General features: G+C 39.4%; 1 pseudogene; it reads left to right on the top strand.

Moving 5' to 3' along the window:
• The first annotated feature begins 19945 nt into the window (after positions 1–19945).
• Positions 19946–21149, top strand: LOC143647992 (eukaryotic translation initiation factor 3 subunit H pseudogene; annotated as a pseudogene).
• Positions 21150–24139: the final 2990 nt, after the last annotated feature.

Raw genomic sequence — 24139 nt, 5'->3', positions numbered from 1 at the left:
CCCAATTATTTCTCAATATACTACCAAAGGACACAATAAGTTAAGGCTTAATAGATAGCAGTTCCTTCCCACCAAATAATCTAATAAAGCATCGTGCACTTCTAAATCTGTTTTTTAAGTATACAGGTATAGGAGTAGGAGAGGTTAAAGAGAAGAGCCAAACTCAAAATTATTCCCAATCATCTTCATTTCACATATTTCACATGCTTATCCTTTGGCTAAATTTTAGAATTACAACACTTTGTAAATATGAGGTGAAGGCCACTCTCAGAGCCCTGTGTTTGAGGCTTGTTGTTTACTTTTGACTTGTTTCTTACATGATGCATATAATAATTGACTATTTCTATTGTTTCAATTTCATTACCTTTCTTATAATCACAACCTAATTTGCTACTAAATGAATAAAATTGGTATGACTAGTACTGAAGCCCAGGCAACTCCAGTTTTTAAAAATTTTTTTACAAATCATCGCCTCCCGAAAAGTAGTTAACACATTTTCTACACAGCCATTACTAAGTGATGATTAGGTCCCAAGCTGGTGGGCAAAACCCATTCAATTCAGGTTTCATGAACCTGAGTGGGTAAGGCTGTCTACCACTTGTGCTCTCAAAGAGAAACACGTCTAGAATTCCAGTTTGGATTGTACCAAGTACATTTTCTAGAATTATGGAATTCGGCTCAGCTCCAGCATCTTGAAGAGAGGAGTGACAAGAGGGTGAGTGCTGGCAGTGGAGCTAGAAAAAGGGCAAGTGGCATGCGCATACAGCACCACGTGTGTGCAGACACAGATGTGAGTCAACCAGACTCACAAAACAAAGAAGCCCGCAGTATGAGCTCAGGAAGGGAATACCACGATAGTCACAAAAGGGAAACAGAACACTGGGATGTTTTTAGTTTGGAGGTTCATCACCTTGAGAAGGTACTCCTACTTAACCTTAAATGCTTGTCAGGGAAATCTTTTATTGCGGGACTTTTCCAAGAAGGAAGCTGCAATAGCTTGTTGTTACTGGAAACTGCCCTGTGGTCTGGCATCATGGGAATTTGCCTGACTTTTTCTGGCGCTATCCAAAACTGGGAACTGCTAAGTCTAAGTTAAATTTAAGCTAAAATTCAATTACTTCCCTTCCTTGTTTATGGCTTTCTGCTGAATGAAGATATTTTAGCAATGCTTTTACATTCATTAAGAGGATGGAATGTCACAGCTTGTCAATCACAGTCATAACGAAAACACTAAGACATTTTTATATGTTTTTCTATAATCCAGTCTGTTTAGTCAGGATAAAATATAGGATCTCTAGTAACATAGTACTATAAATAGATGAAAATGCACTTCGTCTCTAAATGTGAATGGATACAGATGATAGAAATTTGTGAGTTGTATTCAATAGCTTTCAGAGAATAATATCTAAATTTCTAGCTACAAAAACAAATTTTTCAGAATTAAACTTAAAGCTGTTTTTTAATAACCTAAAACTGACCACTATTCCTTACAAAAATGACCAGGGGAAAATACGTGGTGTTTTGAAAGGGAAGAGAGTCATGATCAAAAATACCAATATTCACAAAAACGAGAAAGTATAAGTGTGGATATGATAGAAATTTGAATACAGGGGTGTTTAGAAGAGAAGCTAAAAGAGAAGAGAGAGATCAGTGATTCTGAATCTTTATAATTACACTCTTTGATTCATGATATATCCTAACCTTCTGGAAGCATATAATCCTTGCCCCACTGTTAAAGCTAACGGTATTAGGGTACCAGTTTAAGAATATATATATATATATATATACACAGGTATGTAACAAAACCAAGGTTATCCATTACAGCCAGCGGTTTTTTGTTTTTTGTTGTTTTTCTTTTCAGTAATCCCAAGCCTGCCTAACTCCCTACATAAAAATCATAATTCATTAAATTATATCACCCCATTCGCCTACTGTGAACACTCATTTAGGATAGTAAAAAAGAGTAGAGAAAATTAAATTCTGACCCTATTATCAGAAAAAAAAACTGTTAAATTTTCCCATAGGTTGTGGCTAATTTAGAGTGCAGTGTTGATTCATTATCAACAATATTTGTACAATTAAAGAAAACTTCTGCGCTGAGAAGAAATTCCAAGTATCGGCGCCTCCATCATTTATTTGCTATATTTGCACAAATCTCAAATAGAGTGAAAATTCTGTTCCTCTGTAATGTGGTCCATACAGGGGTTCTTGGATTTATGCATCATAGAAATTATAAAGAAGCTTATTCATTTACAAAATATTTAGCATTTTGTAGTTAGAGGGAAACACATACTATCCCCAATCACAAAAGGATGAATTTTTTAAAAGAGGAAGTTTAGGGGGTGTTCTGGTTTGCTAGCTGCTGGAATGCAACACACCAGAGACAGATTGGCTTTTAATAAAAAGGGATTTATTTTGTTGGTTCTTCAGAGGAAAGGCAGCTTACTTTCCACTGAGGTTCTTTCTTACATGGAAGGCACAAGATGGTCTCTGCTGGTCTTCTCTCCAGGCCCCTGGGTTCCAACAACTTTCCCCGAGGTAACTTCTTTCTGCATCTCCAAAAGCCTGGGCTGAGCTGCTAGTGCTGAGATAAGGAATGCCAAACTGCTAGCTGTGCTATGTTGTCATCTCTCATTTGTGACGTTGGCACCAGCCAATTAAGTCAAACGTCACTCATTGCAGCAGACACGCCTCCTAGCCGACTGCAGATGTAATTAGCAACAGATGAGGTTCACGTACCATTGGCTTATGTCCGCAGCAACAAGACTAGGTATGCTCACCTGGCCAAGTTGACAACTGAATCTAACTAACACAGGGGGCTCTTTAGAAACATAGTAAAGAAAACTCAAACTAACCTAGCAAAAGGGGAGGACCAGGGAAATGTTCCTGGGGGAGGGGTGGAAGCATACCATCCAAGTTGAAACTTGAAGGATAATAGGAGAGAGAGAGATTGGGAGAGGCCTTCAGTGTTAATTGAAGGCCCAGCAAAGGGACAGAAAGAGCAGGCCATATCCTAGGGACCTAAAGAAATGACCTGCCATAAGGGAGATGCAAACCAAAACCACAATGAGAAACCACAAAGAATAACAAATGCTGGAGAGGATGCGCAGAAATAGGAAAACTCATTCATTGTTGGTGATAATGTGAAATGGTGCAGTCACCACAGAAAACAGTTTGGCAGTTCCTCAGAAAATTAAGTATAGAATTACCATATGTTGTTGGGATCAACAACAAAAGAACAAACAATCCAGTTATAAAATGGGCTAAAGATATGAATAGGCATTTTTCTGAAGAGCAAATACAGATGGATCAAAAGCACATGAAGAGATGCTCATTTTCACTAGCTATAAGGGAAATGCAGATCAAGACTACGATGAGATACCATCTCATACCTATAAGAATGGCTACTATTAAACAAACAGGAAACTATAAATGTTGCAGAGGATGTAGAGAAGCTGGGGCACTTATGCACTGCTGGTGGGAATGTATAATGGTGCAGCCACTATAGAAGACTGTTTGGCAGTTCCTTAGGAAACTAAATCTCGAGCTGCCCTATGACCCAGCAATAGCACAACTTGGCATATACCCAGAAGAGCTGAAGAATGACACAAACAGACATTTGCACATTAATGTTCATAGCAGCATTATTCACAATCGCCAAAAGATGGAAACAAACCATATACCCATCAATAGACAAGTGAATCAACAAAATGTGGTATATACAGACGATGGAATATTATGCAGCAGTAAGACAATGACATCCTGAACCACATGACAAGATGGATAAGCCTTGAGGACATGATGCTGAGTAAAGTTAGCCAGACACAAAAGGATAAATACTGTATAAGTCCACTTTTATGACCAGCATAAAGACATAATCAGAGGCTTATAATACAGAAGATAGGGGACTTAGAGATACATAGAAGTTAGAGATGGGTGAACCAATAGCTAATGAGGTTGAACCCCAATGTAAGGGAATAGTTAGGAGCGAAGGTGATTCTGTAGTGGGTCTGGAAGTAATATTACCTTATTGAAGAGGAAAAAGATGGAAATGGAAGATGAACAAGATATTTAAAAGGATTCTATAGACCTATGTGTCCCACTGACTCACACTAGAAATATGAATGAGTTCTCATAAAAATTACTTCAAAGATATGATTCTTGCATAAAAGTGCTTAAGTCCAGGGTACAGGGGGAAAACTGCTATTACATGCTATGAGCTCTATTCAAAAGGAAACCATCAGCACTACCACAGCAATAGCAGAGGTAAATAATGGGGTGCGGGAGTTAAGAGGAAGTTTAGATTTCCTATTTGGTGAAGTTGTGTTTATTGGTTTTCTGTCTCTTGGGAACAATGAAATTTTCTAAAACTGAAAACTTTGATGGACTGTGGGCTTTGGACCCTCTACATGATGCCTGATGAATGCAGGTGGCTGAGGGATGCACTGATGGAGAAGTAGATTGGTGAACAATGGTGTATACTTATGAGCAAACGTTGTGATGCTACAAAAAGGAACAATGTCATAAGGCATGCAATGATGTGAATGAACATGTGGGACATTAGGTGAGACAAAATAAGCCAGAAACAAAAGAACAATAATGGTATAGTAACCTTTAGAAAATGCTTATAAGAAAATTGGGGCCTAGATTGTAAGCTTTTAGAGCAGACACATGAAGTCTGGAGTGGTGATTATTATTTCTGGATTTTGAGAGGCTGTTTAATATATATAACCTGATATTTAGAGATAAGAACAAAGCTGAACAGGTTGGGGTCAAAGTAATTCAGAACATAGGGGTAAAAGACAGTGTCTATATTTTAGAACCACACATACTCTTTGAGACCAACGGAAGAGAGGTTCATTTGATCTGGAACTGAAATTTTCTGTAATACATTATCTAATTCAACCTATCTGTATAGTTCATTTGAACAACTGAAACACAGGGAGTCCAGAATACGAAAGAGGTCCTTTAATCTTGTATAGATTATTGTAATGCCTTGATACATCTTAGAGTATATTAAGCAGATAATCAAAAAGTATTGGCAAAGTCCCCAGAGGGAGAGGAGAAAGAATATGAAACTATTAAACCTTACCATCAGGGAATCCCCTGATACTGTGTCAGTCTTTAGGGACACACAAATCAATAGGCCAAATCACGAAGCTTACTCTTGTGAATCTTATGTAGGTAGTGGAGAAGCTTAGACTACCTATAGGCATGCCTAAGAGTTACTTCTGGAGGACCGCTGTTGTTGCTCAGATGTAGGGTTTCACTATTCTTTCTAAGCCCAACTCTGCAAGTGAAATCATTGCTCTCCTCCCTATAGGGGTCATGACATTCAGGGGTGAAAGTCTCCCTAGTGACATGGGAGAGGACTCGCAGGGATGAATCCAGGCCTGGCACTGTGGAATCAACAATTCCATCCTGACCAAAAGGGGGAAAAGAAGTATATTTAATAAAGTATCAGTGGTAGAGAGAGTTCCAATAGAGTTGAGAGGTTATTCCAGAGATCACTCTTACACAAGCTTCAGTTAGATATTGCTACCTATCATAATCTGTCAACCCCCAAACAGGACCATTCCAGCCAATCCTAAAGAACACCTAGGGCAATATATAAGATTCCACAAGGTTTCCATGCACAAGAGTAACTTCCCAGAAACCTACAACCTCCAGATGGGTCCCTGGGTCAGATGAGTCCTGAAACCTAGCCCAGCCTCTCCAGAACATCAGATAGTTTCATCTCCCTACCCCATATTAGTGATAAACTCTTCCGATATAAAAAATTTAGAATCGCCATAGCACAACACCCCTAAAGAAAGATCAGAGGTGATGGTGGAGTTATATAGAGAACATAGGATTTAACAAATGAATATGAATGCTGAATCATCAAACTGATATCTTTTAGTCTGCAGTATTTCAGAGCAGCTAGAAGTAAAAACCTAAAATTGTGGAATTGTAAGCCATGTCAAACTCTGAAATATATTCTACAATTAATTGTGGTGCTGTGCTTTGAAATTTATAGCTTTTTTGTATATGCATTTTTGTTCACAAAAAAAGAAGGAAAAAAAGTCGATTGTAATGTTAAAAAAACATTTAAGCCCTCTAGCCTCCTTATTCTGGAGCAGCTAGAAGGAAAAATATGAGAGGATCGTATGGCAGTCCATGACAAACGCTGAGATCTGTCCTGTAATCACTTGTGAAGAGTGCTTTGAAAACTATTGCTTTTTTATTTCTTTGCTTTGTATATAAGTTATATTATACAATAAAAAAGTTAAGAAAAAACAATAATAATGCCATTTTAAATAGCTACATACCTACCTACATAGTTTTCTCAATTTTGCCTCTGCAAATTTAAAATATTTGCTGTCTGTCCATTTCAGACAAGTTTCCTGACTATATCTTAAATGATATGGGGATATTCTGTCTGTCTCTCTCTCTCTTTCTCTCTCTCTGTCGTTCTCTCTCTTTCTCTTAAAACAACAAAAACAAAAACAAAATTAAAAAAGCCTTCACAAACATACTGAAAGTTCGCCATTGTATTAATCCGTTCATTGTGTCATGCAGTTTGTGAGCTAATCGTTTTTATAAAATAGACCATTAGCTGTTCACCTAGACTAGATGCCCACTCCACAGGGCACAGACCTGTCTGCCATCAAGTTCTGAATTCTTAACCCAGTGCTTTTTAGACATCTTTTCTGATTGAATATTGTGGACAGTTAAAGGACAAATTAAGCCCATTTAGAGCTATAAGGAGAGAGAAAAGGAGGTTGAATACATTTGTGCCTTTCTCAAATGTACCTCTTGGAGCTAGAATGCAAAATTCTGTTCTCCCACACAGCGCAGTATTTAGGAAAGCAACTAGAGCTGATGAGGCATCTATTTCGACTGAATTGAAATTCTCTTTTTCTGCCCCTTCTCAATTTTTATCCTACTTTACCTTTTTTTCATTAAAAGTAAAATTCCCCAAACCATAACACCAGCCTAGCCATGAAAGCAACCACAAGCAAACCCAAATTGAGGGGCTTTCTACAAAATACCTGGCCAGTACTCCTCCAAAATGTCTAGATGATGAAAAATGAAGGAAAGACTGAGAAAGCATCTGAAGCAAAGGGACTAAGACACATGACAACTAATTGCTATGTAATCTCCTTGATCGGATTCTGCAAGAATTAGTGGCAAAACTAGTGAAATCCGAATAAAGTCTGGGTTTATAGTAATGTAGCAGTGTTGGGTTTTTTTTCCAATGTTGTTTTCTTAGTTTTGATGAATGTGCCACAGCAATGGAAGATGCCAATAATAAGGGGACTTGGCTGAGGGGTATGTAGGAACTCTGTACTTAACACACTTTTTAAAATAAATCTAAACTTATTTCAAAATTTAAAACATTATTTTAAAAAGAAAAAGCACTTTAATTTCATCTTCTTCCCACTCATACAGGTTGTTGGGGACTGAATCATGTCCCCCACAAAAAGCATGTTTAGGTTCCAGCCCCTAGTCCTATGGAGGTGAACTCATTTGTAAATAAGCCTTTTACAGATGTTATTAGTTAAGGCATGCCCAAACTGAATGAGGGTGAACCTTAATCCTATTTGGCTGAAGTCAATATAAGCAAAGGAAATTCGACATGGAACAGTAGCCACAAAAAAGGAGCAGGAAGTCAATGGAACCTGGAGAAATGAGAAGACATGGCCAAATGTATCACCATGTGACTGAAAAGCCAAGGACCAAGGACCCTCAGCAGCTAGCCTCAGAAGGCTTCAACTTCAGGGAGAAAGCATCTTCTTTTTGATGCGTCGATTTTGGACTTTTCCTAGGCTCTTAAACCATGAGCCAATAAATTCCTGTTGTGTAAGGAATTTAGATGGTATTTTGTTCTAGCAGCTAGGAAACTAAGACACAGGCATTAATCAAATTTAAACAATATTTTCCATTATACAATGTGTTTGATCCACATTATTTAATATTCAGAGCAACGACATGAGTCTGCAGGCTTGATATGACTGTCCCCATTTTATACATGAAAAAGGACAGTTTGAGAGGTGAGGATTTGCCCATAAGTCACTGTACTGATTAAGGTTACGGGCTAAGCTGTTTTTACAAAAAGACTCCAAAAGTACAGTGGTTCAAATTTGTTAAAAATTGTTTATTTCTCTCTTATGAAATGTCCAGAGACAGATCGAAATTGTCCAAGGACCCAGGCTCCATCTATTCATTGTCCTTGGGTGTTGAGTTGCCCTTGTCAGCAGACCAGAGCAGGCTGACCAACACATCTGCATTCCGGCACAGAGGAAGGGAGGAGGGATGGACAAGCAACTTATTTTTAAGAACATGAAACAAAGTTACTGTTCTAGTTTGCTAGCTGCCAGAATGCAATATACCAGAAACAGAATGGGTTTTAAAAAGGGGAATTTAATAAGTTGCTAGTTTACAGTTCTAAGGCCGAGAAAATGTCTCAATTAAAACAAGTCTATAGAAATGTCCAATTAAAGGCATCTGGGGAAAGATACTTTGGTTCAAGAAGGCCGACGACGTTCAATGTTTCTCTCTCAGCTGGAAGAGCACATGGCCAACATGGCAGCGTCTGCTGGCTTTCACGTGGCTCTACCAAAAGGGACTCGCTCCAAAATGTTTCCTCTTTTAAAAGATTCCAGCAAGCAACTCCACCTTCAGTGGGTAGAGACACACCTCCACGGAAATCATCTAATCAAAAGATGGTCCCATCTTCATGGAAACAATCAAAATGCTCCCACCCAGCAATATTGAATGAGGATCAAAGGGCATGGCTTTTCAGGGTCCACCACAGATTCAGACTGACACAGTTGCCCACATTATTTTTACTTGACGCTGGAGGTTCGCAGGCGCTGGTTCTAAAGGGAAGAGAAGGGTGGGAATTCTGAAGGGCAATTAAGCAATTCTGTCACATCACCAAGTTCCTCAGAAGTGGAAGGGGGACTTTAATCAAAGTCTTCTTGTTTCAAGTTTGGAGCTGTTCCTATTGCCTGCTGAATAGACATTTGTACTCTGTGCATCTTACATAAAAAGAAAATATAAATAATAATTCAGCTAATTTTTGTTTTATCTGTTAATAACTTTGTTGAAACTGAATTTAAGACAAAAAAATTTGGTTTATTATTGATTTCCTCCTGGGGCACATCCTTCTGATGTTTACATTTATCACGTTAAATGTGTATATGCTTTCTGGGATGCATAATCAAAATAGTACCATCTAACTTTTCTCTTCAAGCTAGAGGAAAATTGAAGTACTAGATAGAAGGCTGAAAAGAACTTGTTCTGTGCTCTGCAGTGTATTTTGCCAACCACAATGCAAGCTTCTGACCTGTTTTCTTCAGGGTAAAATCCAGATTTTATAAAGCCTAAAGATTATACAATATAGGGGTCCTCTTTGAGGAAAATATACAATGACTAACCCAAAATTAAGTATGAAAATGAATATTTATTTATAGTGAGAAATGAAATCTTAAGAATTAAAATTTTCAAAAAGCTGAGAAATACCACAAATATTATCAAATCTTGAAAAATGAGATATTATCATGCTGCCTGACATATCTCTATAATCCTTTCCCCCTTCATTCTTGGCTGCATCCTCTTTGATAACCTCTTCATATAACAACAATTTTGTAGGTCATTTTCTAAAGGAAGTGAAAAGAAAATTAACTTTTTTTCTAGCCATTTGTTTTTCTATTATTGATAGTCAGTGTCCATAAAAAGATGCACATTCACCCTCAGATGTGTTTGCTGTTTGTATTACTGCTACTGATTTTTGCCTTATAAACACAGGAATTATAAATTCTATTTCGTGGGGTTCCCAACAAAAAATAAAAGAATATGATGTGCATATAATTATTAGTGCTACATTTTTTAGTACATCCCTGACAAAAGAGAATCTCCTCTTTGACTAGGCTTCAGTGACAACTGAATTTGCTACTTACAATTTTACACATCTGGTGACTGAAATAATTTCCCCCAGATTAGCTTCTGACTCCATTCATTTCAAGCCTTCTTTCTTTTCTATTGCTTACAGAACCACACGGCTGTACAACACATCTGGGAAGCTATGCCTATCACGAAATAGCTGGAAATTTTTTAAACATACACGACATGACTGGGAACCCCCTAGATATATTTCACTAAATCCCATCTACATGCATCTCCCTACCCTTAGCCAGAGGACAAAAGTGCTCTAATGTTACCCAGCATGAGGTGAAGTGATGGAGGAGTATTCAGAAAGAAAAGTCAGCAGTCTGAAAACTGGTTCCTTTTGTAAATTTTACAAAAGCATGTGACCCTGTAATCATATGGAGCCTTGGATGCAGCATCCTCTGCTAGTGAAGGACCCTGAAACTTCAATTTTATTTCCTTCACAATAAACAATACTCCGTTTTTTCTCCTGAGTAAAATAAGAATACTACTACTGGCCCAACTTATTGAGAGGATCAAATGGACAAGGCACACAAAACACTCTGAAAATGAAAGACAGGAATGTAGACACATACAGATTTGACAAAGGGGAATTTTGTAGAGGGCTTGCCCTAAAATCCATCATCCCAGCTAATGTCATAAAACTAAACATAGGGTAATGGTGGCGCAGTGGCAGAGTTCTTGCCTGCCGTGCCAGAGACCCGGGTTCATTTCCCAATGCCTGCCCATGCAAAAAAATAAATAAATATATTTCTGGTTTATTTCCATCTGTTCCTTCTTTCTTCTCCTTTTGTCTCCAATTTTACAGGTCATTCTGATATCTCCTTCCCCCATATTCCTTATGTTTTTATTCTTCTTTCCATGTCTTATTTCTTGCTTTTTTCTGTTCCCTCTTTTTCCTTCTCTCCAGCCCCCTCTTCCCTCACAATTCCACCCCCAATTCCTGTTGTTTATATCCACTTTTGTGATGGCAGAGATGCTTCCTTATCCTTCCTTTCCTAAGCTATTTCCATAGTCTTTAAACTCTCCAGATGCGGGGAAATACCATCAATCTAGGAGAGACACACAACCACTTGATGCTTCGCTTACCAGATAAGATTTCAGGGTGACCCTGTCTGATCACCAGGCTCAACTTATGAAATACAGCCCATGATGAAATGCATGGCAGGCAAAAATCCCTGCACAATGTGGAACAAGAGCATGATGGATGGGCCTGCAATGATGGATAGCTCCTCTCTCACCTGTAGTTCATGAATTTTGCTTCATGGGTTTCTTTCAGCAGGGGCTGAGTTGTCCCAGAGATAAAATAACAACACTCCACCAGGAGCTGAGCTCCGTCTGGGCTTATTGGTTGCTTAGGAATATCACTGTCATTACTCAGTAAAGCAAATTGCTACTGACAATGTAAGGTTTTAGTCCATTTCAATATTTTTTTAAATTAAACAGACAGACTGGCATATGGATCAAGATTTCTAGCACTGTAAAAGTTCTCTTCTTAAATATGGACAAAGCACAGAATTAAAGTAAAAGAGAAGATTTATATATAGATGCTTAATAGTCTGCTTGTCATCTGCTCATTCTTTTTGGGAAATTGCTATTGCAGCTCACTATAATCTTAATCCCACACAGTTGAGTGTGGTTTAAAAAAAAAAAAAGGAAACATGACTTTTTTTGTATTAGGGAATGAATCAGAAATGTGGAAATGAAAAAAATTTTTGGTGGTTTTCATATGCCTGCTAACATGATCTCATTAATCCTTATGGTGCTTCTGAAAGATGTATGCAATGTATTTTTATCTCCATTTTACAGAATGTGAATCCAAGATATCCCAAAGCTCTTTAACATACTTAATGTCACACAGTGTCAGTAATATAGTCAGAAATAGAAGGTAGCTTTTCTAAGAAGAAGGTCTCTGACAATCGGAAACACAGCAAGTCTGCTCCTTCTTTGATGACTAGGAAGTTCATTTAAAACTGAATGTCAATTAGAATAGGAATAATACTTGTCACAATTGGTATTTTCTATGTTTAGGGGATTTTCAGACCAGAAATCTGTAACAGTATGTAGCCTCACTTAGGTTTGCTACATTATAAGAAAGATGTCCCAAAAAATTCTTATAAAGAAAATCTTATTTTTACCCACTGATAAATAAAATTTAGTAGGCCCAATATGGAGGCACCTCTGCTAAGTCCCACATCACCAAAAACAAAAAAAAAAGCAAAAAAAAAAAACACTAAGCAAGTTTCTATTTCCTATAAATGCCTGGCTCACCCAGAAGACCAAATTTAAATACAGCCAGATCTTTATTGATTATTACCAGCTAATGTCCTCTTAGTTCCTTCCCCAACTAGCTTCCTCGTTCCTAAGCAACCACAGGCTCCCCACTTTGTAAGAGGACATCCCTTTCCCCCAAGTAAAAAGGAAGCTTAATGACAGCCAATCAGAACATTTCTCTCACTTGCTTCTGCATTTGCCCTTCATGGGCTTCTCCTTTCCACCTGCTTGGTGGGGTTCTCTTCTACTTTCCGAATGGGATGATGTCCAATTAGTGGATGCTCAATAAAGCTGGGAGATACTCAACTGCATGGAAAGGTTTTCTTTTATTACCACACATCTCATTTATAAAACTCAGAAAGTCATACACAAAATAGAATCCCTAAACCCTGGTTGGAGAAGAAGTTGGAAGGCAGAGTTCAAAACCTTGTAAAAGAGTCAAACATATTGCAAATAGGACTAGTCTACATTCTAAGGATCCTGGTACTGACACTGTATCCCCAGTGGCTGGCTTAGCTTGACACAGAGCAGGTATTTAATGTGTAATTATTGACTGAAAAGGGGGAAGATATGCGAAAAATCCATGACATTCAAATGTACCACTGTCACTCTGCCCCAGTATATCTCCACCTGCAGGCAATCCTAATCCTAGAGCATTTCAAATTCTTTCCACTTCTAGCACTTTTCCAACCAAGAGATCTCTTCCATCTATTTTCAACCAAAAGATGTTCCCAGCTCTGAGAATCTCAGAGTTTTGAATTTGCTACTGTCATCATGTTGCTTAAAATGAAAAGGACAACCATTAATTTAGTGGTTTGTCAACTTTACAGAGGACAATAAACACCCCAAGTGCATGTTAAACTGGCAGATTCTCAAATCTCCAGGAATTTTGGTTCAGATGAAAAGGCAGGAATTTGCTCTTAAATAAGAACCTCAGGGAATTCTGATGCTGGCATTCCAAGGACCACTCTTAGAAAAAGAAATAAAGCTCTCTATGAGGCCCTGTTCCACAGATGAAAGAAATGGAGGCTTAAAGAAGTTTCTCACCAAGCAACTCATTCATTCAACAAATACTTACTGAGAGTCTAAGATGTTCAGACACTATTGGCTTATGCAGAACTGGAGCCTGGTTTGGTTTCCAAACAAATGCTATTTCTACTCAAGCTGCTACCAGATGCTATGGAAGTTCAAAACCACACATGAGTCTGGCAGGGTGTGAAAACAGGAAATGCCTCATGGAGCAGGTAGTATTTGTAATCAGTATTAAAAGGTGGATAGAATCTCAGCTGGTGAGATAAGGAGAGGGAAATGGCCAACAAAGACATCAATAATGGTAGTGTGAAAGTCCCCTTGGGGGAACGGTGGGAAAGGGGGAAAACTCAACTTTCCCAAGTGGAGAATTCTTGATATTCTCACCAGCAGTGGGGACAACCAAAGCAATAGGCTGAGCCCCCAATCTTGGGGTTTGTTCATATGAAACTTAACCCCACAAAGGATAGACTAAGCCTACTTAAAATTGCGCCTAAGAGTCACCCCCAAGAGAATTTCTTTTGTTGCTCAGCTGTGGCCTCTCATTCTCAGCCAACATCACAAGCAAACTCACCGCCCTCCCCCTCTCTAGGTGGGACATGACTCCCAGGGGGGTGTGGACCTTCCTGGCAACATGGGACAGAAATCCTAGAATGAGCTGGGACTCAGCATCGAGGGATTGAGAAAACCTTCTCAATGAAAAGGGGAAGAGAGAAATGAGACAAAATAAAGTGTCAATGGCTGAAAATTTCCAAACAGAGTGGAGAAGTTATCCTGGAGGTTATTCTTATGCATTAAATAGATACCATGTTTTTAGTTAAGATGTAATGGAGAGGCTGGAGGCAACTGCCTGAAAACGTAGAGCTGTGTTCCAATAGCCGTGTTTCTTGAAAATACAGTTTTCTCAATGTGACTGTGTGATTGTGAAAACCTTGTGTCTAATGCTCCTTTTATCTACCTTATCGACAGATGAGTAAAACATATGGATTAAAAATAAATAAATAATAGGAGGAACAAATGTTAAAATAAATTTAGTAGATTGAAATGCTAGTGATCAATGAAAGGGAGGGGTTAGGGGTATGGTATGTATGAATTTTTTTCTGTTGTCTTTTTATTTCTTTTTCTGAATTGATGCAAGTATTCTAAGAAATGATCATGATGAAGAATATACAACTATGTGGCGATATTGTGAGTTATTGGTTACATAACAAGAATGGAATGATCATATGGTAAGAATGTTTGTGTTTGTATGTGGTTATGTTTAATAAATAAATAAATAAATAATGGGAAAAATAAAATAAAATAATGGTAGTATGTCTTGTGTTCCAGAACTGAAGTTTGCACCCAGAGACCAGATGAGTGAGTTGGAGATGGCACGAGGATGATATAGGCCAGGGTCTCCCACTAAGCATATTTCAGGAGACCTCAAAGGCTTACTTTGTGCATCTCCTGGACAGTTCTCACTGCCACGTTCAAGTGTGCTGGGAATGAGAATTCCAGTAGCTAGATATCCTCCTCCCCAAATCCTCTTGGGTCACTAGTGTCAGCAGCCCAGTTCTATGCACCTTTCCTCCCCCTGCCCCCCTTCAATCCCCCCACCCCTGCTCCAGGCTTTCCAGTGGAAAGGACCTCAACTTTACTAACAATTTACTGATGCATAAAGATGGGGAATGACATGGAAAGGTTTAGCAGCACACAAAAACCAGACAAAAGGTTCAGTGGTAGAATGCTCACCTTCCATGCGGGAGACTCAGGTTCAATTCCCAGACCATGCACCAAAATAAAAACAGTCAAAAGGTCTAAGCCCTAGTACATGACCTGGTTTAGGTCCTCAGCTTAATGGTGTAAGCTCTATAAAGGGAGACGAGAAAAACTCATCAAGATGTGCAAGCATGGAGTAATTTCTCAGGGTACTTTGGTTCTCAGTTCAAGCTGAACATTTGAATAATAGATCTTTTTTAAAAACTACTGATGCCTGGACACCCCCACAGACCAGTGAAATTTGAATATCTACCAGCAGCTTCCAGGCATCAGATTTTAAAAGCTTACCAAGTGTTTGGTTCTAATGTGCAACTGAATTTGAAAACCACTGATCTAAAAAGGAAGAGCCTGGAGATAATAAACTCAATGTAAAAATGCTGGAACCAATAAGGTGAGATGCAGGTGGCTTTGAACAAAGTAATTTCAACCTGAAAAAAAAGACTAAGTAATCCAAGGAGCAGGTAAAGATGTAAACCAGTCAATCTGAGGGTGACCCCTTGGTTACTGCCCAGAGAGCTGGAGAAGTGAGTTAACATGTGCCAGGCTGGTTAAACTACTAAAAAATAAAACAAAACAAAAATAAACCAAATCTATCATTGTGGTAGTTAGAGTCAGTTGTCAACTTGGCCAGGTGAAGGCACTTAGTTCTGTTGCTGTGGACATGAGCCAATGGTACTTGAACCTCATCTGCAGTCGGCTAGGAGGCGTGCCTGCTGCAAGGAATGACATTTGACTTAATTGGCTGGTGCTTAAATGAGGGAGCACAACGTAGCACAGCCAAGCAGCTCGGCATACCTCACCTCAGCACTTGTAGCTCAGCCCAGGCCTTTGGAGATGCAGAAAGGAATCACCCTGGGGAAAGTTGTTGGAACCCAGAGGCCTGGAGAGAAGGCCAGCAGAGATTACCCTGAGCCTTCCTACAGAAGAAAGAACCTTACATGAAAGTTAGCTGCCTTTCCTCTGAAGAACTAACAAAATAAATCCCCTTTTATTAAAAGCCAATCCGTCTCTGGTGTGTTGCATTCTGGCAGCTGGCAAACTAGAACAATCATTATCCCCTCTTTTCAAATAAGGAAACTACATCATGCAGAGGTAAAATTGCCCAAGCACTCAATAGGACACTTGCTCAAAAATAAATAATAAACTGGTTTTGCTATAAGTTTTGGAATACATTTGGTTGAATTATATGGCATTGCCATTTTGTAGGTCAAAAATGGTTGAATATAAGCAACCTTATGACTTATCCTAATATAGTCTCATCAGAGCTTGTCTGTAGGTGTGCTTTTTAATTTCAATTGCTGCTGCTTACATGCTGATACAAAAAGTTTAACTATATCTGGGCTTGATAGTCCTCTGGAAATTTCTCAATATTAATTCCAAAATAACACAATTGCCTTTATTCATATATCAACTTACCTGTCTTTCTATTTGTTTCATACTAGAAATTGGTTCCACTTGATAAAGAATTTAAACTGGGAGAAATGGAGTAAATAAATGAGTCTCCCTGACAACAAAATCAGACTAATAAACCTTTTATAGGGCTATCAGCCTTAGGAGGTAGAGCTGAGATTGATCAGCCAGCTGCCAGTTTTCTTCCAGAACAAGGACAAAACTGGCATCAAAGTTGTGAATTTAATCTATAACCCCCCTTAATAAACACAGGAAGAAGAGCAAGCTTTTGTCTGCTTCAGGTGCTCTGCGTATCAAAATCTAGAGAAAACTATGCTAACTCTAATAGTAAATAAGTAAGGTTATGCATGCCAAGAAAGTTCAATTTGATTGCTATCCTATTAACTCCATATTCTTTGAAATGGTGCCTCATGCATGTTTTTGAGTAAGTTCCATGAGACCAAGACTACTTCCCTCTTTTGAGCTCTGTCTTACCAGCACCTAGCACTGTAGGTAGCATGAAGTAGATGTCAAGAAATATTTTGAGAAATCAAATATATTTATAAAAGCAGTGATTAATGTCACAATACAACAACAGCCGGTTTTCTAATCCTACCTTGCCAATAACTGGCTATTTTATATTGGACCAGTCACTTAAATTTCCTAGTCCTCCCTTTTCCTCAGGAGTAAAAGAGGATGCTTTAGTTTTGTAGGCTGCTCAAGCAAATACCATGAAATGGATTGGCTTAGACAATGGGAATTTATTAGTTCATGGTTTTATGGCTAAAAGAAAGTCCAAACCAAAACAACATCAAGGTGATGCTTTCTCCCTGATAACTATGGCATTTTGGGGTTGTGTACTAGAGATCTTTGGTCCTTGGCTTACCACTTTGGTCTCTTCCTAGTTCCATTGATAGTCTCCTGATTCCATGGCTACTCCCTCTGTGTTTTTCTCTCTGAATTTCATTCCTTTCTAAAGGATTACAGTAATAGGATTAAGACCCATCTTGATGGAGATGGGCCATACCATAACTGAAGTAACCTCACGAAAAGTCCTACTTACAATGGATTTACACCCATAGGAATGGATTAAGTTTAAGAATATGTTTTTTCTGTGGATATATATATAGCTCTAAACCATTACAGGCGAGACTGAGATCCAACCTCTCTTCACCTTTCTAATTCCAACACACAGAAGATGTGATTACTTTGATCATGTGCACAGAGTAGCTAACAATGCTGTTCTGCTTCCCCCATCTGTCCATCAGTCCTCTCTACACTTTCTCAAGGGCACACCAGGAAAGGGCAGGGAATGCAAAGTTATGAACCAAATTCCAAAGAATTCTCAGGAGGCTTCCCGAGTTATCTGAGTTTCTTCAACCACATGAGATTTTACAATAGCAAGGCTCATGGGAAAAAAGTCTCTGGATATGGAAGTTACATTCTCTTTGTGCATAGTCTGATTTGATTTATGAATAATTTCCCAGTCGTATTTCTTCCCATGAGGTACATATTTCATTTCAGTTCAGTGAAGTTCTGTTCTATCTCATTTTAGAAACCAACTGAAATTTTTCAGTGAAAAGCAGTTTCCTCCCCAGTGGAAGGAGACCAGAAAACAGCACCTTCTTAGCAAGGTCAGACTTCAGAAGCTTTGTTTCAAATGGATAAATTTATTGTCTCTGAGAGTTGAGGACCCAACTCTCTGTCCTTCTGTAGAGATACATCCTCCAAATGGTAAATGGCATGTGCCCTAAGACCCCATTCCATTCTGAAGAGGGGTGGAAGTTGGTTCCAAACACCACAGCTTTTAATCTTCTATTGTCTGACATCTTCAGATTCCTTTCTATCCAGATTATAAATTAAATCAAAAGACTTAATTCACAGGGAAGGGGGGGAAAAAGGAGAAATGCAGAGAAAGACAAAGACTGCACTCCTCATATCTACTCATCTAACAGGAAAAAAGAACTCAAACTCTAACTATACATCCCCATCCATATCTAGGCAGATAACAGAAAGAGGTCTTGGATTCTTAGTTTTTAAGAACATTTGAATAACACCTTAAGTTTCTTATATATTTTGAGGGGTGGTAAATAATGAAACTAACACTTGGATGGAGGTATGTGAATGTACAGGAAAAAGGCTGAAGTGTTACACTAATGCTGGAGACAGAAACCCCCCTGAGTGGAAAGAGGACAAGAAAAGCCAGGCACAGACGATTTTTAAGTGTGACACCATAAAATGTTTATTATATGATCCTCAACTGTGCTATTGAGGAAACTAAGTCAAATTCCTTTCAGGAGACGGGAGCTTTGAAAAATGGAACGACTGTTTAAAATTAGAGTTACAATCCTCAGAGATATGAAAAAATGATCAAAGCTTTTCTAATTGAGATCTTAAAAATACAATTTAAATGCACTTTGGAGGAACCTTAACAACTTTCACACATTTTTTATTCCGTTACATGTACCAGATGTGTGTGGGCCACCCAGATTCCCCGATAGGACCTAGTTATTCCTTCCTCCAGTTGCTGGGAGTGTTGGTGGTTTATGGTTCTCAGCTGAGTGCCTCCCTGGGAATAATCCCTACACTTAATAGAATCATCTTGCCCAAGGTCACTCCCTATCTCCATGGGAACTTCGCATCTAATGACTGGTTTTCCCATGGGACTGGCTGACACCTTTGTGATAACTATACCACAATTCAACTCCTCCTTCTCTGCAAACTTACCTCCTTCTCTCCCCCATAGGTGTTGAAACCAAGGGCACTCCCCAGTACATTATTGCATACAAATCTCCATCTCAGAGCCTGTTTCCCTGGAAACTCAACCTAAAATATAAGTATAACAGCATTTGGGGGTGGCAACAATGATGAAAAGAGTCTGTGTCTACTTTGGAAGTCTTAAGAGAAACCAGATTAAGTCTGATCAGTCACTCAGGGGATTTGCCAGTTAAACAGCCGCCATCAGGGAAGTCTCAGGTTGGCAGCTCCAAAACCAAGGAAAATGACCCTGGTTGTTTCCGAAGGATATAGAGTATTGTGCTTTATCCATTCAGTGTGTGCTGGCAAATTGGCTCTCTGGAACAAAATGAATCTTGGTCTGTGGCCCTTGCTGATTTCTATGACTCAAATATTCCTACCTTGGCTGATTTCAAGCTGCAAACTCTCTAACAACTGGGCTCATCAAATTCCTATATATTTCACAATTGGCTCTTTTTTTGGGGGGGGAGGGGTGCATGGTCCGGGAATCGACCTGGGTCTCCTGCATGGAAGAGAGACACACAATTGGCTTCCCTCACAATTGGCTCTTGAAGGCCCATACGAGCCACCTCCAGCACAGCCCTGCCTTTGAGCATACCATCTCTCAAAACCAGCTCAAAGCTGGTCGTATCCCCAAACTAGCAGACAGCAAATCCATTCTGCGCCTGTAAGTGATGTAGGCTTGTTCTGGCATGAGAATCAGAAACTAATAACAGTGATTAAAAGCTGCAGTCAGATCCTCTCTTGGTTGAATTTAAATGCAAGGTATTTAAATGCAAGAGAATATGAGCAGGTCTGGCTGGGAACATGGCGTCTCGCAAGGAAGGTACCAGCTCCGCTGCCTCTTCTTCCACCACCAACACCGGTGCAGCCGGGAAAGGAAAAGGCAAAGGCGGCTCCGGAGACTGGGCTGTGAAGCAAGTACAGATCGATGGCCTGGTGATATTAAAAATAATCAAACATTACCAAGAAGAAGGACAAGGAACTGAAGTTGTCCAAGGAGTGCTTTTGGGCCTGGTTGTAGAAGATCGACTTGAAATTACCAACTGCTTTCCATTCCCTCAGCATACAGAAGATGATGCTGACTTTGACGAAGTTCAGTATCAGATGGAAATGATGCGGAGCCTTCGCCATGTTAACATTGATCATCTCCACGTGGGCTGGTACCAGTCCACATACTATGGCTCCTTCGTTACCCGTGCGCTCCTGGATTCTCAGTTCAGTTACCAGCATGCCATTGAAGAATCTGTTGTTCTCATTTACGATCCCATAAAGACTGCCCAAGGGTCTCTCTCACTGAAGGCATACAGATTGACTCCTAAACTTATGGAAGTTTGTAAAGAGAAGGATTTCTCTCCTGAAGCATTGAAAAAGGCAAGTATCACCTTTGAACACATGTTTGAAGAAGTGCCGATTGTAATAAAAAATTCACATCTGATCAACGTCTTAATGTGGGAGCTTGAGAAGAAGTCAGCTGTAGCAGATAAACACGAATTGCTCAGTCTTACTAGCAGTAATCACTTGGGGAAGAATCTGCAGTTGCTCATGGACAGAGTGGATGAAATGAGCCAGGATATAATTAAATATAACACATACATGAGGAACACTAGTAAACAGCAGCAGCAGAAACATCAGTATCAGCAGCGTTGTCAGCAGGAGAACATGCAGCGCCAGAGTCGAGGAGAGCCCCCGCTTCCTAAGGAGGATCTGTCCAAACTCTTCAAGCCGCACCCAGCTCCTGCCAGGATGGATTCATTGCTCATTGCAGGCCAGATTAACACTTACTGCCAGAACATTAAGGAGTTTACTGCCCAAAACCTAGGCAAACTCTTCATGGCCTAGGCTCTTCAAGAATACAACAACTAAGAGAAGGAAGTGTACGAAAAAGGAGTTAACATATACTCTTGAATCACATAGGAACATCTCTGAAAAGCACAGAGGATTCCTTTAACATCATTATGACCTTTGGTTATAAGGTTGTCTTTCTAGCCAAAAATAAAGTAAAAAAAAAAAGAGAGAATATGAGCAGCAGACACAGGAAGTGGTGGAAACCATGAACGAGGTAGTGAGAAAGAAACAAGCGGTGACAGGAACAGAAACTAAGAGGCTCTCTAAGTGATGCAGAGACAGGAAGTATAGCTGAGTTGTCTTAGTAGTGGAACCACAGAGCAGACAGAAATCAGCTCTCTGCGTCACTGTTGACACAGTGATGAGACTGGCCTTGAGAGCTGCATTTAACCTGGGACAACCTTGTAGGGCTCTGCTGAGTGGACTGTCTACCCAGCTGAGTTCCTTATCTTTTCTGCTTCCATAATCAAATGCCTGTTTTACAGTAATCAGAGAAAATGTCTGTTGTTCGCAAGGATGTGAGCTTATTAACCTGAGGTCACCATCTGAGCTGAGCAGCCACAAAGCAGAAACAAATGCAGACTGTGTGCAATGGTCATTGACCATATCAGGAGCAACACAGAATAAAAGCAACAGAGTCTCAGTGACAGCAAAAGAAAAGCCAAGTCATTCACACAGCCATTCAGTAGCATGCTTAAGTCATCCCATACCCTGTTAGTGGAGCATGAGATTTTAGAACTTAGGTACTACTCTTCCATTCAACAAATATATATTGAGTGTCTACCCTGAGAGTCACATACTGTGTCAGGCTCTGAGAAAGCAATGGTAATCAGAAACCCAAACCTTCCATCATGGAGCCTGTAGTCTTGTGGGGCAAGCAAATATTTAATCAAATAATATTCATAGGAAATAAAGAACTCAATTCTGCTAAGTGGTAAGGAGAGGCACATGACTTTGTGAGAATTCACATTGTCATGGGGGTTTTGGACCTAGCTGACGAGGTCAGAGAAACCTTTTTGAGAAGTGATAATGAATTGAGTTCTGAATAATGTATTCAACTGCAAAGAGGAGGAAAGAGTATTGCAGAAAAGGAACAACATGTATAAATCACGTGCACAGGGAGTGTGGAGACAGAAAAGCCTTGGAATTCCTGGACCAGCAGCATCAGCATCACATGGAAGTTGGTTAGAATTGTGGAATCTCATGTCCCACCCCTACATAATTGGAATTTGCATTTTAGCAAGAACCCCAAGTGATTTGTATACATTTTAAGATGTGCAAGAATGAAAGACCAGTGTGACTGGAACTGAGAAAGTGAGGCATAGAGCATGGTGCAAGCCAAGACCGGACAGGCAGAGAGAGAAGGCCACAATACCCAAAGCTTCATCAGGCATATTTAGGCAGTTGCCTTTCTTCTAGAAATACTGGGAAGTCACTGAAGTATTTTAAGTGGATGGTGAGAAGATCCTCTAACTGCAATGTGGAAAATTATTAGACAGAAGCAGAATTAAATGCAATTTGCAATTAGAAGACTATTACAATAATCTAGACAGGAGAATATATGAATTTGGGCTCCAGAAAGGGAGATGGAGCTTGAAAAAGCAGATGAATCTGAAAATTATTGTAAAGACATGATGATGGTTTGAATTTGGGAAAGCAGGTGAAAAAGGGTAGGATGCTTTTGGCATTGTACAAATAATTTCCAGGGTCTTTGTTAGGTTTTAACTATTATATTCAACAATGATGCCTAGCATTGTTGATGCCTAGCTCAATTAATATTTGTTGAATAAATGAATGATTGAACTAACTGGAAGTTTTGAGTATAGTTTTAGAAGAATGAACATGTTTTTGATTTTGGAATTATTATGGGAGTGCCTTTCCAACATCCAGGAAGGAAGGTCAATAAGTGGTATGAAATTTGGATCTGGAACTGAGCAATTAACCAGAGTTGGCTATTATTAGGATAAACACCCTTGATTTATCTCTTCCAACTACTGTAGACTAGGAATATGGGTTTCTAGCTTTACTATCAATAGCAGTCTATGAAATCCCAAGTATGCCTTTGGCAATCCAAGGGTTGAGAAAAGAAAGATTCAAAATGAATAAAATTTGAAAGCAAGATATGAAAGATATAATAGAAAGGATTGAGAAAGTTGCCCCATGGGAATATTCCAACTTCTGCTTCAAGGGACAAGAAAATGCTTTCTTTACATTTGAGGTTGGTTTGTTACCTGATTACCTACACAGAAGACTCCTGAAGAGTTCCTCTCATTCAGTAATCAATTTTTAAGAGCAGAAAGAGAAACTTTCTGGGCATTTTGTGGGATGTAAACATCATTATCCATTCCCTGTAAGATTCATGGGCCAGTCTGCCTCTTGTTCAATCAGGTATCAGAGATCTAATTGTGCAATAGCCTCATCATCGGTGATCTTCTATAACCAGTCGGCCTTAGTGTAACCGGAACCTGAGCCCAGGAAAGAAAAACTAACTAGGAACTTGGCCTGCTTGGGAATGAAGATTGCATTGTTCATCTTGATTAGATTTCTCTGGGTTTCTTCCCACAATGGCAACCCACTATGCCTCCAGAGCCAGCCTAGAAGCATTTCCCTGGCCTGGAGCTAAACAGTGTTCTGGGTTTGAGCCAGACTATGACTTAATAGGATCCACTACAGGGCAAGCAACAAAAACATTCAGATAGTTTTGAATGACTGGTGTTCCAAGATTTCATGTCTAGTTCAATTGTCCAGGACTTGTAACCATATCTTCCGAGACAAAATGCATGCATAGTGCTGAGGGGTTCCAAGGTAGTTCATCCACTGTAGCCAAACTCATTGAATAGGCCTGTACCAGTAGATGATTACTGCATCAAACTCTGTCCAGAGCTCTTTCTTGGGAGTCCTGGAACATACAGACCTGGTGACCAAACCAGAATCCTCTTCCCTGACTTCCTTCTTGGATCCCTACCCTACCTGCTATGCAATTAGCATGAAATGTTTTCACAACTCTCAGACCAAACAAAAATCCTCTAGGGAAAACACAGAGAAGAGCTTGTGGAATAAACATCTCTCAGTGAGCAGGGAGAATTGATTAAGGGACCTCTAGTCAGAACTTCTCTCTCTGAATTTTTGCCTCTCCCTTGGGCTG

This window comes from Tamandua tetradactyla, chromosome 10, assembly GCF_023851605.1.
Source record: "Tamandua tetradactyla isolate mTamTet1 chromosome 10, mTamTet1.pri, whole genome shotgun sequence".
Classification (NCBI taxonomy): Eukaryota; Metazoa; Chordata; class Mammalia; order Pilosa; family Myrmecophagidae; genus Tamandua; species Tamandua tetradactyla.
The sequence above is the reverse complement of the archived record's forward strand: the minus strand, read 5'-3'. Positions and strand labels throughout refer to the sequence as shown.